The 16592-nt window shown below is 43.4% G+C and overlaps 1 pseudogene across 1 annotated transcript; it reads left to right on the top strand.

Moving 5' to 3' along the window:
- Window positions 1-3125: 3125 nt before the first annotated feature.
- Window positions 3126-4724, top strand: LOC310787921 (heat shock 70 kDa protein 1 pseudogene; annotated as a pseudogene). The gene has a single exon. The product of its transcript is annotated as a heat shock 70 kDa protein 1 pseudogene (transcript).
- The last annotated feature ends 11868 nt before the right edge of the window (window positions 4725-16592 follow it).

Below are 16592 nucleotides of genomic sequence, written 5' to 3'. Positions count from 1 at the left end.
GGCCTGGTGAGACCATGCCAAGGAGATTACTATAGGAATAGCAGTTTTTGAGGTGAAGACGAGACACAACTAAAGAATTTGAATTTAAAACACAAAACTGCTCTTATATTGTTGTAACATACCTTTGATTTATATTCTTCCCAATACTTACGCGGACTAAAAATTGAAGCTATTTGGAAACATTGCATTAAGACTGAATTTACATTCACACGTTGACAGACATGAAAAACACACATAAGCTGCAGTGCAGCAGGTTACTTTTATAGTCATTCACTACTACTAGACAGATGACTAGACTGAGTATTTTGATATCGTTACTATCTGCCTGGACACCTTAATACTTTAGTGACTTTATTTTGGAGGCAACATCTTTGGGTCCTAAGCTCCCATTTCACAGCAACCGTTTAGAGGTGGTAAAAGCAGTAAGTAAAGCAGGTGTAACCAATGCTATTAATTATGATTCCATTCAGCTTACGTGTTTCAGTGATATGGCCCTCATTCATGTTATTGGTTACACCTGCTTTACAAAAGGTAAAAGGTTGCTGTGAAAAGAGAGCATATTTCTGGTTAACTGTCGCACCTTGACGGAGCTTGTAGGGTTGAGAATGTTGTGAACTGTGTATGGATTCATTATGCACCAACCTGCTCTGTGCACAGCGTCCAGTAGCTTTTGCTGTTGGAGGTTCTGCTCTTTTGAACGAGAAACTTCCTCCTCGTACTCTGCGATCGTTTTTTCAATCAGCCCAAATATCTCTTCAACCGCTGCAGTCAGTCGCTGGTCAACCACCGCTCTCAGCATCTGGACTTTAGACATTTTAAAGGAAATAAGGATAGAAGTCTCTACCACCTTGCTTCGCAGCTAAACCAGTAGCAACTAGCCTTGGCGCGCGATTGACGTCGAGCGTGTATTCCGCTTCCGGTGAGAAGGAAACGTCATCACGTCACTCGTTTCTCGCGCCAAAGTCACACCCTCGTCCGCGCTCAGCATACGAACCATTGATACGAAGCAATGGATTTAATTTCATCCGCCATTCAAACCAAGCGATTTAGCATACAATCAGGAGATAGCCTACCATATAACGTTCCACTCGTACCAAAACAAAAAAATAAAACTGGTTCGCATCGTTTCGTATGCTGAACACGGGAGAGGGCGTGACTTTGGCACTTCTCTAACTTGACCACTAGCATGCTGTGTTCCGCCAGCCAGATCAACACTGAGCTGCTGTGAAGCTGCAGACTAACGCAGGGCATATACAGCCTCTGGATGAATACAGTACTGTACTCATTATTACGTAATAATGAATCACCATAGAAACAGAAAGGTTTCTGCCTCCGGTTTTTGCTCCTCCAGATCTGAAACATTGCTGTTACGTCATCAGACCGGGAGCAATGCTGTGCTGAATCAGCTGCGTCATTTACATTGGAAGTAAGAATGGTCTGCTTTCAAAATAAAATGGTTAATGTACACCTATCTACTTGCAGTATGTGTTCGTCAGTAATGGTTTTATTTTGAAAGTAACAACGGAAGTTATACCTTTTATTGACGCTGACTTGACAGCGAAGCCGGAAACCATCCAGAATGAGGCAGGGATGTATTACCAGGCCCAGGGGCCCAGTAGCTCAGGGGGCCCATAACCCACAGCATCTTCACAGGGCCAATAGAGACAGTCGGCATGTCTGGGAACGCCCACACAGGCTCTGGGAACGCCCACAATAGACGCTGGGTTAGCTGGCTCAGCCTGGCTGGGGGCGTGGTCAGGGTGGGGTAAATCCCCCGTTCTATCCATTCAGCAAAGTTAGAATTTAGCTGATAGCCCAGCCCAGGCAGACACGATCAGGGATTTAACCACCACAGTAAACGCACATCTGAGCAGATGTCTTGTGTTGTGTTCTGCTCTAGAACCCCAAACCTGTAGTTTAGAGCCACAGCACCTTCTTTTGGTGAGTCAGCCCATGAGATATATCAGCGGTTTTACCCCACTCGCGTGCCAGCCGTTTAACATTTTGTGGGCGTTCCCACACGTGCCAACTGTCTCTATGCATATCTTGCCCAGGCCTGGGACCAAATGATCCATTAGGCCCCCAACTCTTTATTTTTTACAAAATGTTCAATACGTTTATGGTCAATTGGAGGGTTATTGTGCTTTTGGCTTTAATTGACTTGATTCACTCACCAGCAAAAAAACAAAACAAAAAACAACAAGAAAAAAACAATGGTAATCTATTGAGTGGCTGGTAAAATGTGAACATTGACTAGCCATTTGGCTGGTGGACAAAAAAGTTCATTTTGGAGTCTGTATTGAGATACAGATCAATATTATTTCTTGTTATTGTGCTGTTGGCTTTTGAGTGTTCGTGTTCAGGTGGCTGTGCTGCTGTAAATCCTGTTGAGATGCAGGTGAATGTATGTTATTCTGGCCTTAATCGTGCGTATGTGCGCTGTGAGGGGGGCCTGCATCCAGGCCCAGGGGCCCATCATGTCATAATCCGCCTATGGACAGAGGTAGGCTATAAAAGCAGCTTGTCAGAGATCAAAGGCAAGTAGATCTCACAGCGCAGAAGATCAAGAGAAGAAGAAAACAAACCTTCCAGTTTACAGGACAGACGCCTCTAACAGAGCAAAGTAAGTACAGGCTGCATTTTGATTTAGGAGCTTTTTTGTGGGGCAGTAGACTGTTTGGAAGTTAATACTTTAATTTTAAGATGAATATTTAAATCGCATCATAGTGTATGGCCATGAATTAAGCATATAATTTGGAAGAGAATATATATACCGTATATAAAAAAATTGCCTATTGTGCACATGAGACATATAGTGTACTTTGTGTGCCTATAGTTGTGAAACTAGGCACAACTAAGCCTACAGCCTGAATTTGGAAGAGATATGTAGCCTATACAAATTTAGTCTAATCATGGATATGAGACATAGGCTATAGTGTACTTTGTGCCTAGTTGTGATGAAAATAAACTATTTAAACAAATGCTATAGCTAACACTGTAGCCTGTGAAATGTGTACTGTGAGTAGGTGTTCATTTGTTGTAGCATGGTAATGTAATATTTTGTTGTTTTAGTTCAGTTGTTAAAATGTTCTTCCCTGTTTTCACAGGCAGCCGTCTCCAGAAAGATGTGTGCAGCTAAAGGTGTAGTGATTGGCATCGACCTGGGCACCACCTACTCCTGTGTGGGGGTTTTCCAGCATGGAAAAGTAGAGATAGTTGCCAATGACCAGGGCAACAGGACCACCCCCAGCTATGTGGCCTTCACAGACACAGAGAGACTCATTGGAGACGCAGCCAAGAACCAGGTGAACGTGAACCCCAGCAACACCGTGTTTGACGCCAAGCGACTGATCGGAAGAAAGTTTGATAATGGGGTGGTGCAGGCGGACATGAAGCACTGGCCCTTTAAGGTGGTCAGAGACGGAGATAAGCCCAGAATTCAAGTGGACTACAAAGGGGAGGAGAAATCCTTCAAGCCTGAGGAGATTTCCTCCATGGTCCTGGTGAAGATGAAAGAGACTGCTGAGGCCTACCTAGGCCAGAACGTGTCCAACGCAGTCATCACAGTCCCGGCTTACTTCAACAACTCCCAGCGGCAGGCGACTAAGGACGCAGGTGTCATGGCAGGACTGAACGTACTGAGGTTCATCAACGGGTCCACAGCGGCTGCCATAGCCTACGGTCTGGACAAAGACGAATCGCAACGTAACGTCCTGATCTTTGACTTGGGAGGGGGAACCTGTGACGTGTCCATCCTGACGATCGAAGACAACATCTTTGAGGTGAAAGCCACAGCTGGCGACACTCACCTGGGTGGTGAGGACTTTGACAACCGCTTGTTCAACCACTTTGTGCAGGAGTTCAAGAGGAAATACAAGAAGGACATCAGCCACAATAAGAGAGCATTGGCTCGGCTGCGCACAGAATGTGAGAGGGCCAAGAGAACACTGTCCTCGAGCTCCCAGGCCAGCATCGGAATTAACTCTCTGTTCGCGGGCACTGACTTCTACACCTCCATCACCAGGGCTCGCTTTGAGGAGTTGTGTTCCGACCTGTTCAGGGGGACATTAGAGCCGGTGGAGAAATCCCTGAGGGATGCCAAAATGGACAAGGCCCAGATCCATGACATCGTCTTGGTGGGAGGCTCCACCAGAATTCCCAAAATCCAGAAGCTCCTGCAGGATTTCTTCAATGGCAAGGAGCTGAACAAGAGCATCAACCCAGACGAGGCGGTGGCTTACGGCGCCACCATCCTGGCCGCCACCATCCTGCGCGCCAATCTCATGGGTAACCTTGAGGATCTGCTGCTGCTGGACGTGGCTCCTCTGTCCCTGGGATTCGAGACAGCTGGAGGAGTCATGACACCCCTGATTAAACGCAACACCACCATCCCCACCAAACAAACCCAGACCATCAGCACTTATGCCGACAACCAGCCTGGGATCCTCATCCAGGTCTACGAAGGGGAAAGAGCCATGACCAAGGACAACAACCTGCTGGGCAAGTTTGTGCTGTCGGGAATCCCACCTGCTCCGAGAGGGGTTCCTCAGATCGAGGTCACCTTCTCCATCGACGCCAACAGCATTCTGAACGTGTCCGCGGAGGTCAAAAGCACCGGCAACGAGAGCAAAATCACCATCCCCAACGACAAGGGCCGACTCAGCAAAGAAGAGATAGAGAGGAGGGTGCAAGATGCTGACAAAATGTGTATTATATTTAAATAAATTAAATCAAACAAAACAAAAGTCAAATAACTGTATATTTAAATAACTACTAACATAAGTGCCTTCTCCATTAAAAAAGATCCAGTGAGAGGAGTGTGACTGACAGCCAGTCATCCAATCATGACAATGCCATAAGGAGGAGCATGATTGAGTCATCCAATCCAACCATGACGATGTCATTTCCAGCTTGCTCTCACACAGGGACGTGCACAGATAGACCCCCAGGTGGTGCCAAAACCGCTGCCCTTTTAACCTCTGATTGATAAGTGTCCTTTTTGCAAGACACATCCAGCGGCCAACATGACTATCTTTCAGAGGCTGTAGCAGACTCATTTATAAAGCTATAGTGACGATACTGATATGATATCATTATACAACTAGAAGCCCGGACCAAATGCATCCATTGGTACCAACCATCATGCTAACTTGTAAAGTGTTGAAAAAGAGTAGAGTCCGCACTCTGCTGAACAAGATGTCTCCCAGACGGATAGATTTATTTCTTGACGTTTCGGTCTCACACGACCTTCTTCAAGAAGGTCAGCAGTGTGCGGACTCTACTCTTTTTCTGCATTGTTTGACCCTTTGTCCTGCACCTGCAAATTTGACTGGATGTGCGCGCTCTACTCTCTTTTGTAACTTGTAAAGTGTTACCTATTAGGGTTTGTCTGATGGTTATATGGTCACTGCTGGCTGTACAACAAATTGCTCCTCAGGAATGATAAAGATTTGAACGTTTGAACCTTGAAGCATCTGATGTGAAGACGGACAAGGAAATCCAAAGAGCGAATCCACTGAACCTGATGACGATGAACTTTATACCACAGGAAGTTTGTTTTTCAAGTTGGACAAATTTGCCATGGAAGTTCAGATGAGAATAAAATTAAATGCTAAGAGATGAAAATATTCTGGGTGAAGATGTAACTCAAAAGTAATTGCACCATAGAAATGTTATCTAGACGCCTGGGGCTTTAAGGAATTTGAGTTTTGTTGTGAAAAACTCGATCAGAATCCTGAACCAGGTCAGGAGAGTTTTGAATATACCAGATGTTTCTGTACACACACCGATTTGCTTTAATCATTCTTTTCTAGCTCCATGGTCGGACGGAAACTACCATGCCTGGAGTGAGAAGGGGCTGGTTTCCGTCAGAGACTTATACATAGATGGTCTTCTGAGGGGGAAATTTGAGTTGCCCGACATGCATTGGCTCAGATACCTGCAAGTTAGATATTATGTTCGATCCAAGATTCATCACTTTGAAGTTCTCCCAAATGAACATTATTTTGTTTATGTTTTGTTGAGTCCCCCTGACTCCAGGCATATTATTTCCAGATTTGTGTATCTGTTTGATGGCTGTATCAGGGCATCCACTGAGAGGATTAGAGAGGCATGGCAGGAGGAACTTGGTGTTGATCTGTTTGAAATTATATGGGACAGGAGTCTGTCTGTGGTTCAACTCTGCTCAATCAACAGCAGACACCAGCTGATGCTGATCCAATTTAAAGTCACTCACCGACTTCACTATTGCAAGTCTAGGTTGCACAGGATCTACCCTTCTGTCTCACCACTATGTGATAGGTGTCAACGGTCAGAGGGTACACTGTCACACGCTTTTTGGTTTTGCTCTTCACTATCCGGATTCTTGGCCAAAATATTTGACTGGTACTCCAAGGCCTATAAAATAACCCTTCAGCCGGAGGCGGAACTCGCCATCTTCAGCTGCTCAGAATCCTCTCTGTTCCTCCCTACGGCTGTACAACAGTCTCTGACGCAGAGGATGATGGTCGCTAAGAGGCTCATTCTGAAGGAGTGGAAATCCCACTCTCCACCTTCTTTCCGGCTGTGGCTGGCAGATATGGTTTTGGTTGTGCGTATGGAGAGACTCAGGTTCCTGAGGACCAACTCACTTGGGAAGTTCTCAATTATTTGGGACCCGTTCCTGGCCTACTTTGACGAGGTTAGAGACATTGAATAACTCGCCCAATTAACTTCTCATAGACTCCTTGCACTGGATTTTATGTACAGCATCTCTTACAAGCACTTAAGCACCTTATGTGGCTGGTAGCAATAGCATCATCATATTGTAATGTTGGTATGTGTATTTTTTGTGTATGTTTGTGTCTGATTTTTGTTTTGCTTTTGTCTGTTCTGAAAATTGAAAAATAAAATATTGAAAAAAAGAAAAGAAAAGTTATCTAAATGTAATCAAAAAGTACAAATATGGAATCTAAATGTAATCTGAAACTACTACTAGCCTACTACTTCACCCTGCAGCCGCAGTGCAGCGCCCGGCCCGGGGACCAACTCCAGTTCTTTTGCCATTGTCTTGGTCAGGGGCACTGACAGGAGTCTTAACCCTAACATACATGTCTTTGGTGGTGGGAGGAAACCCACACAAACATGGGGAGAACATGCAAACTCCACATAGAAAGGACCTGGGACGGACCGGGGTTCGAACCCGGGACCTTTCTTGCTGTGAGGCAACAGTGCTAACCACTGAGTCACCGTGCCATCACCGTGCTTTCTCTAACAATAGGACCTTGGGATCAGAGAAAAGACTCAGATCCTCATATCATCTGATGTCAACACCTTTCATTTATTAGTTTACAATTCACAATTCATTAACCCGCTGACTGACAACTTTCCCACAGTGAACACTGTATGTGACAAATAAGGAAGGTCACTACATTGTACAACAAGGGTAAGTCTGTTAGCTCTGCTTCCTTCATGCTGTCCATGAAAGTGTAAGAAAGAAAGAAAAGAAACTTAGTTAGTCCACTTTATGCTAATCCCATGCAGTTTTTGGAAAAAAAAACATGAAGTGTTTTGCATGCAGTCAAGTCAAGTTTATTTGTATAGCACATTTCATACACAGAGGCAATTCAAAGTGCTTCACATAAAATGGTTTACAGGAAAATAAAAGAATAAAAGAAGAGAATAAAATGGACATTTAAAAGCATCACAACAAAACTTAAAAAAAAAAAGAGTATAAAAAGTGCATTAAGCAACAGGCGCAGCAGTTGCAAAAAGAGCTAAAAACGTATAGAGGACTCATTGGGTTTACATAATAGAATAAATCAATTTATCTATATTGAGTCCCCCGACATAATGACTATATAAGAAACATACTACACACACATAAAACTCAGGTCTGGGTACGGTGTCCTCTTTTCCTCTATACTGCAGTTTGGACGCCAAGCATACCCCCGCTTGTACCTTGCGTCATCTGTTGCCCGTTGACAAACAGGCCGTTTTTTTTCTCTAAACCTTGCTTAAAACGAGTACGACTCAAGTAAGCTCCCCTTACGCGTGCGTCCCTCCTGACGCATCACCTCTCTTGTGAGTATATCCGTATTACGGAACCATCCCCCATGCAGTAGGCTATAAATGTAAATGTAAATATTTTTGCCTATTCTATCTAAGTCTTGGAATTGCATAAATGTAACTGGAAAGCTGAGACTCTTGATTCAATGAGCCCAGTTGTCTTCATGTGTGAGGATGTTCGTCCCCATAGTAGCCATTTCATGACACCATTTTTCCTGACCTCACTGTATAAAATGACCAATTTTTGTTTGTTAGTAGCCTACATTGCAGCTTACATTTTATTGTAATATGTGTTGAGCCTGCTTTAGCAATAAGCTCATGTAGATCTGTGGTCTTTATTGCCAGTCAATTTATATATATTTTTTACATGTAAATTAGAAGGTAGAAGTGTGGTCACCCATGGGCACTGCACTGTCTTAATCTGGGACTGTGTATGTTATTTATTTTTTATAAATAAATAATTATGAGAGAGGTGCCCTTTTTTGGCTTGAGCACGTGCCCCCCAAAATGTCTGTGCACGTCACTGCACTTGCATAGCGGGTAACTTTACACAGACACTTGAAAACGTTGAACAAGTTAATATTTTAGATTTAATATTTAAACTGATGAACACAAACAAGTCATCCAAGTCATCACGTCTCAAGTCAAGTCCCGACTCTTTAACTTCCAAGTCCAAGTCAAGTCTCAAGTCATTCAGTTTTTGTCAAGTCAAGTCACAAGTGATCAAAACAGGGACTCAAGTCAACTCAAGTCCAAGTCACCAAGTCTCAAGTCCCCATCTCTGCCAGGGAGCGACACCTGCAGGGGGCTGCAGAAAGCAGGCAGGTGCCGGCTGCCATGGCCCCACCATTGAGGAAGTCGATTAAAGAGACTTCAGACTCCTGACACTGATCACTGTGATCACTACAGTGGCTCCAAACACAACTTTACCAGGAGACCTGTTTCTCTTTTTATCATTTTTTAATTCTTACTGTTACTGTACCAAAGGTAGCATTGGCGCTTTTCTACACCTCCTCCATCCTCACCTCCTTCACCATCTGGTATGCTGCTGCTGCTCCCCGCAAGAACATCTACAGACTGCAGCGCATCATCCGCAGAGCTGAAAAGGTGATCTGGTGTAGCCTGCCATCCATCCAGGACCTACACACTGCCAGGATGCTAAAGCGGTCTCAGAAAATGATGGCCGACCCCACACATCAAGGACATAAACTCTTCAGGGTCCTCCCCCATGGCAGAAGACTGATGTCTTCCAGTAGCAGGACCTCCCGTCCAGTGTTGGGGGTAACGCATTACAAAAGTAACATATTACGGTACATGTAATATATTACTTTTAGCAGTAACTGAGTAATATAACCTATTACTTATAGGATTTCAGTAATATTATACCAGTTACTTTGTCAAGTAACTCAAGTTACAAATTGAGTTAATTTTTTTAAATCAAAGCACATATTTAAAAAAGATACAATAATTTCCTAATCAAACCGTTTGTTTTTATGCAAATAACCACTATAGATGACAATAACAAAGGAAAAGAATAACATTTAGAATTTTGGATTGTTTACACTGACTTCAAGGCGGGTTGAAATTATTTTTTGGGATGGTTCCGGGGCGGCGATGTCATTCTGCTGCTGCTGTTGTTTTGGTAAAAGTAATGCAAAAGTAGTGTAATAAGTAACCAGTTACTCTACACAGACAGAGATATTGTAAAGTAACATTACTTTCAAATGAAAGTAACTAGTAATATGTAGTATATTACTTTTTGAAAGTAACTTGCCCAACACTGCTCCCGTCACAGGAACAGCTTTTACCCAACTGCTATCCGCCTCTTCAATGAGACCTGAAAGCCCCCCCCCTCGAGCAATCTGGCTCTGCATTGAACCCTCCCCCCAGTCATTATCCACTTAAGAACTTTACTTGATATATTACATGGACTTCAATATGATCATTTTACTTTTTACCCACCCCCATTAATGACTGGACATTTTTTATATTTTTTACATGGACTCCGCTTTTATTTGTCATTTGTTCATTTTGTTAGCACTTATAGCAAATAAAACATTCACATTCTTCGGATATCAGAATTTTCTAGTGTGATAAAGACAGAATAAATTGGTCCGATGTAACTTTCTCAATAATCTTTATTTCACACTTTATAACATAGTTTAAAAAAAACATCAGAAGTAGATACAAATGAGACACAGAGAGAAACAAAACAATAGACAGCAGAAGAGACCAGTGTACAGAAAAATAAGTGTGCAAGTGGGGTTTATGAGTTCAATTCACGTAAAAACATTGAAAGTATTGCAAATAAACATTGTCGTTTATTTTCTTTTTTTGTCTGAGGTGATTGACTAACAATGAAGCTGACCAAGGTCAATGGAAATACTGAAGTCTGTCCACAATCAGTGAGGAAGGTCTTTGTTAAAAAGCAGCTTCATGGACCTTCATAGTTAGATCACAGCAGAGGTGGAAAGTACCGTAACTAACTACATTTACTGTTGTACAATTTTGAGCTGCTTCCAATTCAGTTGAGTATTTCCATTTTGGGAGACTTCTACTCCGTTACATTTCAGAGGGAAATGTACTTTTCCTCCACCACATGTATCTGACAGTTGGGGTTACCAGTTTAGGCTACTCGGCAGAATTAGTTTTAAGCACACATTTTTAACAATGGCAGGAGGGGCAAAATAAACTTTTCGTGATTATTATTCTTTTTACTGACACTCAAATTAGATGATGTTGTGTGTAGGCCTTAGGGGTGTCAAAAATAATCGATTATAAGATGCATCGCGATGCGGACCTGCACGATTCTGCATCGATTCACAAATATCAAAAATCGATTATTAAAAAATATATATATTTATTTTTTATATAATCAAATAAAATATAATGGAAGTACATGCAGTTGTTTATTTTAATTATGGATCATAATACAATGCAATTCTAAATGCACTTTTATTTTAAAAGTAGCCACACAGTGAGAAAAAAGAAAGTGAGAAAAAAAATCATGTATTCGGGGAAAAAAGTGATGCATCGATTTGCCATGTCAGCTATGTATAAGCTGACTGAGACTCACTAAAATGTCATCCACAGTCACACAAAGTATGCACACACACACACACACAAAGTACATTTCAGTGAGCTTCAATCAGCTTGTACAGACAAGAGCGTGACCCCATTGACCTTTCATTCATTTTTGCCCACCTTTCCAGAGCTACGATGAGGAGCAGCATGGACTGTGCTGAGAAAGAACTCCATTATCATCATCATTGGTAAAGTAGCAAATAGGGTTAGGCTTTAAAAAAATGTGAACCATCCCTTTAAAGGAGACCTTGACCAAAAACAATGCCGAGTTATTTTACACATGATCTCACACATATCCAAAAACTGTAAACCGTTTTGCAGGCATTCATTTAGTTTGACAGTTATTGAGAGTTGATTTGAGTTAAAGTTGATGCCAGTGATGTCATTTGCGCATGAATGACACACGACTCGCATAAACCTTAACTCAAAATCAACTCCCAATAACTCGGACTCTGTCTACTTTGGAGCGACAAGATACTGCACCGCCCAGTGAACCAAGTCATCGGGAACCTCAAACATGCTGAAGTCCTGCAGGCTTTGGCTGGAAACTTGGTACGAATAAGAGAATTTGGAGCCGTCGCTATGTTCGGTAGGGGTCTTCCTCGGGATGCTCGCTGCCGCTTTGTCCTTCTTGAAGCTCCTCGCCACCTCCTCCCTGGAGAGCACCTGAGTTTCAAAGAGCCAAGATGGAGGGCTCCAGGCCATCTGAGCATCCTCCTCCTCCTCCTCCTCCAAGGCGGTTGGCTGACTCTGACTCACGGAGGTCGAAGAAGAGGAAGAACCGGAGGCGGGGACGTGGCTGGGTGAGGGCTGCGGCTTCTGGTACGGAGGGAGGAAGCTCTGCTTGCCTTTGCTTTGCTCCGATGTTTGGGAATCGCCTGACCCGCGCACCGGGACTTGAGTGCTGGTTACCATGGGGGCGGGCTCTGGTAGGGATTGGACAGGATCAAGCGGAGACTGTAGCGGTGGCGGCAGGACGTCTGCGGTCATGGAGCACGCATTGGAGCACGAGGAGGTGCTGAGCTCCTCACACGGAGGAGGGAAAATGTCCCAAGGGTTAGACAAAGGCCTAGCGTCACAGGCCATCATCCCTGCCACCAAGTCCATGCTCAGCCCGGGACAAGGCGAGCTAGTTTGAGGACTTGAGGACAATTCCAAATTGTCAACAGTCTCTGTGTCCAGGTGGGCAGGTGGGGAATCTGTCTTTCTGCCCTCAGAGGTGACAAGGAGTCCGCTTAGGGTCTCGCTTCCCTCACTCAAAAGTGCTTCTTCCGGGATGAGAAGACGGCTAACGGGGACGCTGAAACACTCTGCTTCCTTATACCTGAGCCTGTCGGCATCCCAGCCTGTGGTGGTGTACACGTCGCTGCGGGGCGGGTGGCAAGCCGAGGTGGAGGGCTGCGGGCTTCTCACTGTCCTCAGCCTGTCTGACACGTCATCCAGTAGAGCCTGCAGGCCGATGTGACGCCACTCGCCCAGCATCTCCGACAGGTCGAACCGGCACTGGCTGTTCTGAGACTCGGCCGGATCCTGACCCACCAGGGCCCTCCAGGTTCTGGAGATCTCGGCGCGGACGGAGCAGAGGGTTGTGCAGCAAGGGGTGTTGTCTTTGACCGTCCCGGATGAGATGGTGGTCAGCTTGCCCACCGACAGGTAGAACCTGCACCTGTTCTGCTCCGGGGCCATGTGGAACTGCAGGCAGTAGGGGTGGACGCACACCGTGGAGTTGACCAGGCTGGAGAAACACTCGCGTTCCTCTAGCTCTTGGAGACGCTCCCAGGCGGATTCGGTCAGGGCAGCGGGGATCTGGACCACCCCATCGGACAGGAAGAGCAGGCCGGGGGGGCCCTCTGAGCCCTGAGCCTGAGACAGAGACATCTGGCCCACCCCAATAACATGAGCCCTCAGCGGGCCAGGGCTGCCCTCCTGCTCACTGCCATAGCTCAGGATCAGAGTCTCTATCCACGGGTCCAGTCTGTTCCAAAGACCTCGAGCCATGCTTATGGACTAACCTAATCTGTCGGCTCCAAAAAATATTGTGCGTCTCCAGTTATCCTCCGTCAGGGAAACATTTACTACATGCTATAGGTTCCTCTTCGCTGCAAGTCCCGCTGTGGTGAAAACTAAGCAGAGTGAACATCCATTGCCGAGGAAGTGAAAAACGAGAGATAACATCTAATTAACGTTAATCACTATTCAATGCTGATTTATTATGTAACACTACAAACACAACGTTATCCAGATCGCTAAAACGGAAAGCCAGTTCTGCGGTCTTCTCCACGGATTTGTAGCTAGATTACACTATTATTCCGCCATCAGCCCCCAGTTTCGACTAGTTTAAAAGTCAGATCCATGAACTGTGGCTGGCTGGCCGTATATATCCAAAGATACAATGTTCGTGTCTCATGTTTGTCCAAAGTTAGCCTGTGAGCTGTGACCCGGCTGTGACTGCCAGTTCCATCAAGTTAGCCAGAGATATCCAGAATAATAAAGGAAATAAGGCGATTTGGCCTTCAAAATGAAAGCACAAACTATATACGACATCTTGCATAGGCCTACATGGCGATGAATATATGCAGTGGAAAGGACGTTTGGTCGTTTAGTACAGATTCGTCATCAAATATATTCTTAGTTTTGCGGGGTTTTTTTTTTACTTTGAACTGAACTGTTCAGAAGAGCAGCAACACTTGTGGCAAAGAATAGTTTTATTTTGAAACTATTTCCGGGTGTTTTGTTATGTACTGGCAAGTAACTGCCTTCTTCTTGACTTCTTCTTTGCCTTGTATGGCGGTCGGTTGGCATCCTTGTGTTGCATTACCGCCACCTACTGTATTGTAACAGCTTCACAGTTCAAACTACTGTACTACAGCAAGATGGTTCAAGCAGATCTAGGATTGATTTGATTTTTTTTAATATTCAGTTGAAGACTGACCGCTCCCTATCGCCCCTTTTCGTATATAGTAATCAGTTATCAGTTAGGGTAATAATTACCTAATTCAGTTAGTTAAATAGACGTCCAGGCCACTCTGCTAACTGCTCCGCTGTCAACCCCTGTCTTATTAGTTTAACTCTGAAACCTACTAATGCTTGTAAGTGAAATAAGGGTTATTGGATGATGTTTGATTGATTGTTTTTATTTGAGTGTTGTGCACCTTAAGGTTTATTTATATTATACAAGACACTATATAATATTTAAAATAGTCAGGATGACCACACGACAAATCACAATATACATTTGTACAGAATCCAAGAGAAAAGCATTTCAACAGAACATTCACTTTCCAAAACAGAGATAAAGTTACTGGGTACAATGTTCCCTGTCTTAGTCGCCAGGCATTTTCTATAAATCTGGCTAAAACAAAAATCTCCTCATCAAAAAGCCAACTCATCACATCTGACCTGCAGACAACCAAAACAGATCAGGACTCTTCAACTGGATTTTCTCAAATAAAGGATTTCTCAAATCACCGCACATGGGACAATGAAACACAAAGTGAAATTCATCCTCCATGACACCAAGATCACAAAAAGCACACAAACGCAGCACTCCAGGAAGACTTTTATATCTGCCTACCTAAATTATTTGCCCGTGGTACGTTACCAGTTCTTTACTGAGCACACATAGCGCATATTGGAAATGTAATGCCAGCCTCTTACACTCTGAGGTCAGGGGAGATATTATCAGTGAAGTTTCTGAAGATGCCAATATTTTTTCTTATACATGCGAATGGGAATTTTCTGAAATTTACAACAAGAAGCTTTTTCACATCATTGAAACAATCCACCCAGCCAGCTAGAAGAGGCCAAATTGACAGTCTTGTCAAATTCATACATACATATCACAAAACATACTAAATTAAGCAAAAGCTTGACTAGATGTATAAAATGGATGAAGGCAAATCAATGTTAAACAGAGATCTTTCTCTTTTTGGTCACATTTTTATCACAAAGATGTAAAGTCTTTCAATGTGCATTTGTCTAACTTATTATCTTTCCATATCTACATTAAGTGGTATAAAAAGACCATCAACATACATTGACTATATATGGAAAGGAAAAGCCCATTCTTTAAAGAAAGCGATCATAAACAAAGAGTATGAGGATGCTGGTCTACAGCCCATACATTGTGACATTTTGGTTCAAGAACTACCTGTAAAATTATCCTCATTCAGTTCACAATATTGTTACACTGGAAACTACTGGAAACACAACTTCACACCGCACGACGTTCCAATGTGATCTGGAATTGTAGATTCCTTCTTTTTAGACAGTTTTACACGTCTTATTTGGGAAACAAATAAAAAATCTGATTTGAGAAACAAATCGCATCTGCCTGCAGTCTGAACGGCAGGCAATGTTCCACTATGACTTAACATTTTACCACAGACTTCAAGGTTCAAGGTTTTTCTTTATTTGTCTCCCTTGGGAGAAATTTGTCTTGGAGACAGGGCCACAGCTGCATACATAGAACATTTTACAGAAAACACCAAAACCAAAAACATTGCATAATACAAATTAATACATCATTGCACATACCCCCGTGATAAAGTGTCTCTAGTCATTTCTAGTTGTAATTAATCATTTTGATTGACAGAGGAACAAATGAGTGTTTATATCTATTATATTTGCACCGCGGTATCCTATATCTCCTGCCAGATTGCAGTAGTTCGTACTCTGGGTTCAGTACATGCGAGGGGTCAGATAAGATATTCCGAGCTTGTCTTATCACTGATTGCTCAAAAATGGCTTGGGGGGTGATCGGGGGGGGGTGGACATCCCCATGATCTTCCCAGCCATTTGTGCAAGCCTAGCAATTTGAGATTTGTATTTAACAGTCAGGTTGCCAAACCAGCTGCAAATACCATATCTCAGAATGGATTCTATACTAGCCGTGTAGAAAATCAACATAATATTCACACTGACTCCAAAAAGCCTGAGTCTTCGAAGAAAGTGTAGACGCTGATGTATCTTTGCGCAGAGAGTTGTAACATGCGTGTGCCAGCTCAAATCCCGATCAATCTGCACTCCTAGATATTTATAGGAGGAGACCTGTTTGATGTTATGGTTGTGAACACTGATGATAGTGTGGTCTCCTATGGACCTGGGGTCTACGATGACCTCCTCTGTTTTGTTTACATTTATTTTTAAATGATGCTGATCGCACCATTCAATGAACCTGTCCACTCCAGATGTATGAGATGTATGTCCACTCCAGATGTTGACTTAGCAATTACATGGCTCTTGTGTGTACTTTCATGTGTGTCTTCAAGTACTTTTTATGACCAAAACGTTTACTACAGATGGAACAATTAAATGGTTTGTCTCCTGTGTGGACTGTCATGTGTATTTTCATGTCTCTACTACTAACAAAGCCTTTACCACAGACTGAACAATTAAATCGTTTATCTCCTGTGTGGTATCTCATGTGTGTCTTCAAGTTTCCTTTAAGACCAAAACCTTTA

Source organism: Poromitra crassiceps (genome assembly GCF_964638095.1).
Source record: "Poromitra crassiceps genome assembly, chromosome: 13".
In the NCBI taxonomy this organism is placed as follows: Eukaryota; Metazoa; Chordata; class Actinopteri; order Beryciformes; family Melamphaidae; genus Poromitra; species Poromitra crassiceps.
The sequence above is the reverse complement of the archived record's forward strand: the minus strand, read 5'-3'. Positions and strand labels throughout refer to the sequence as shown.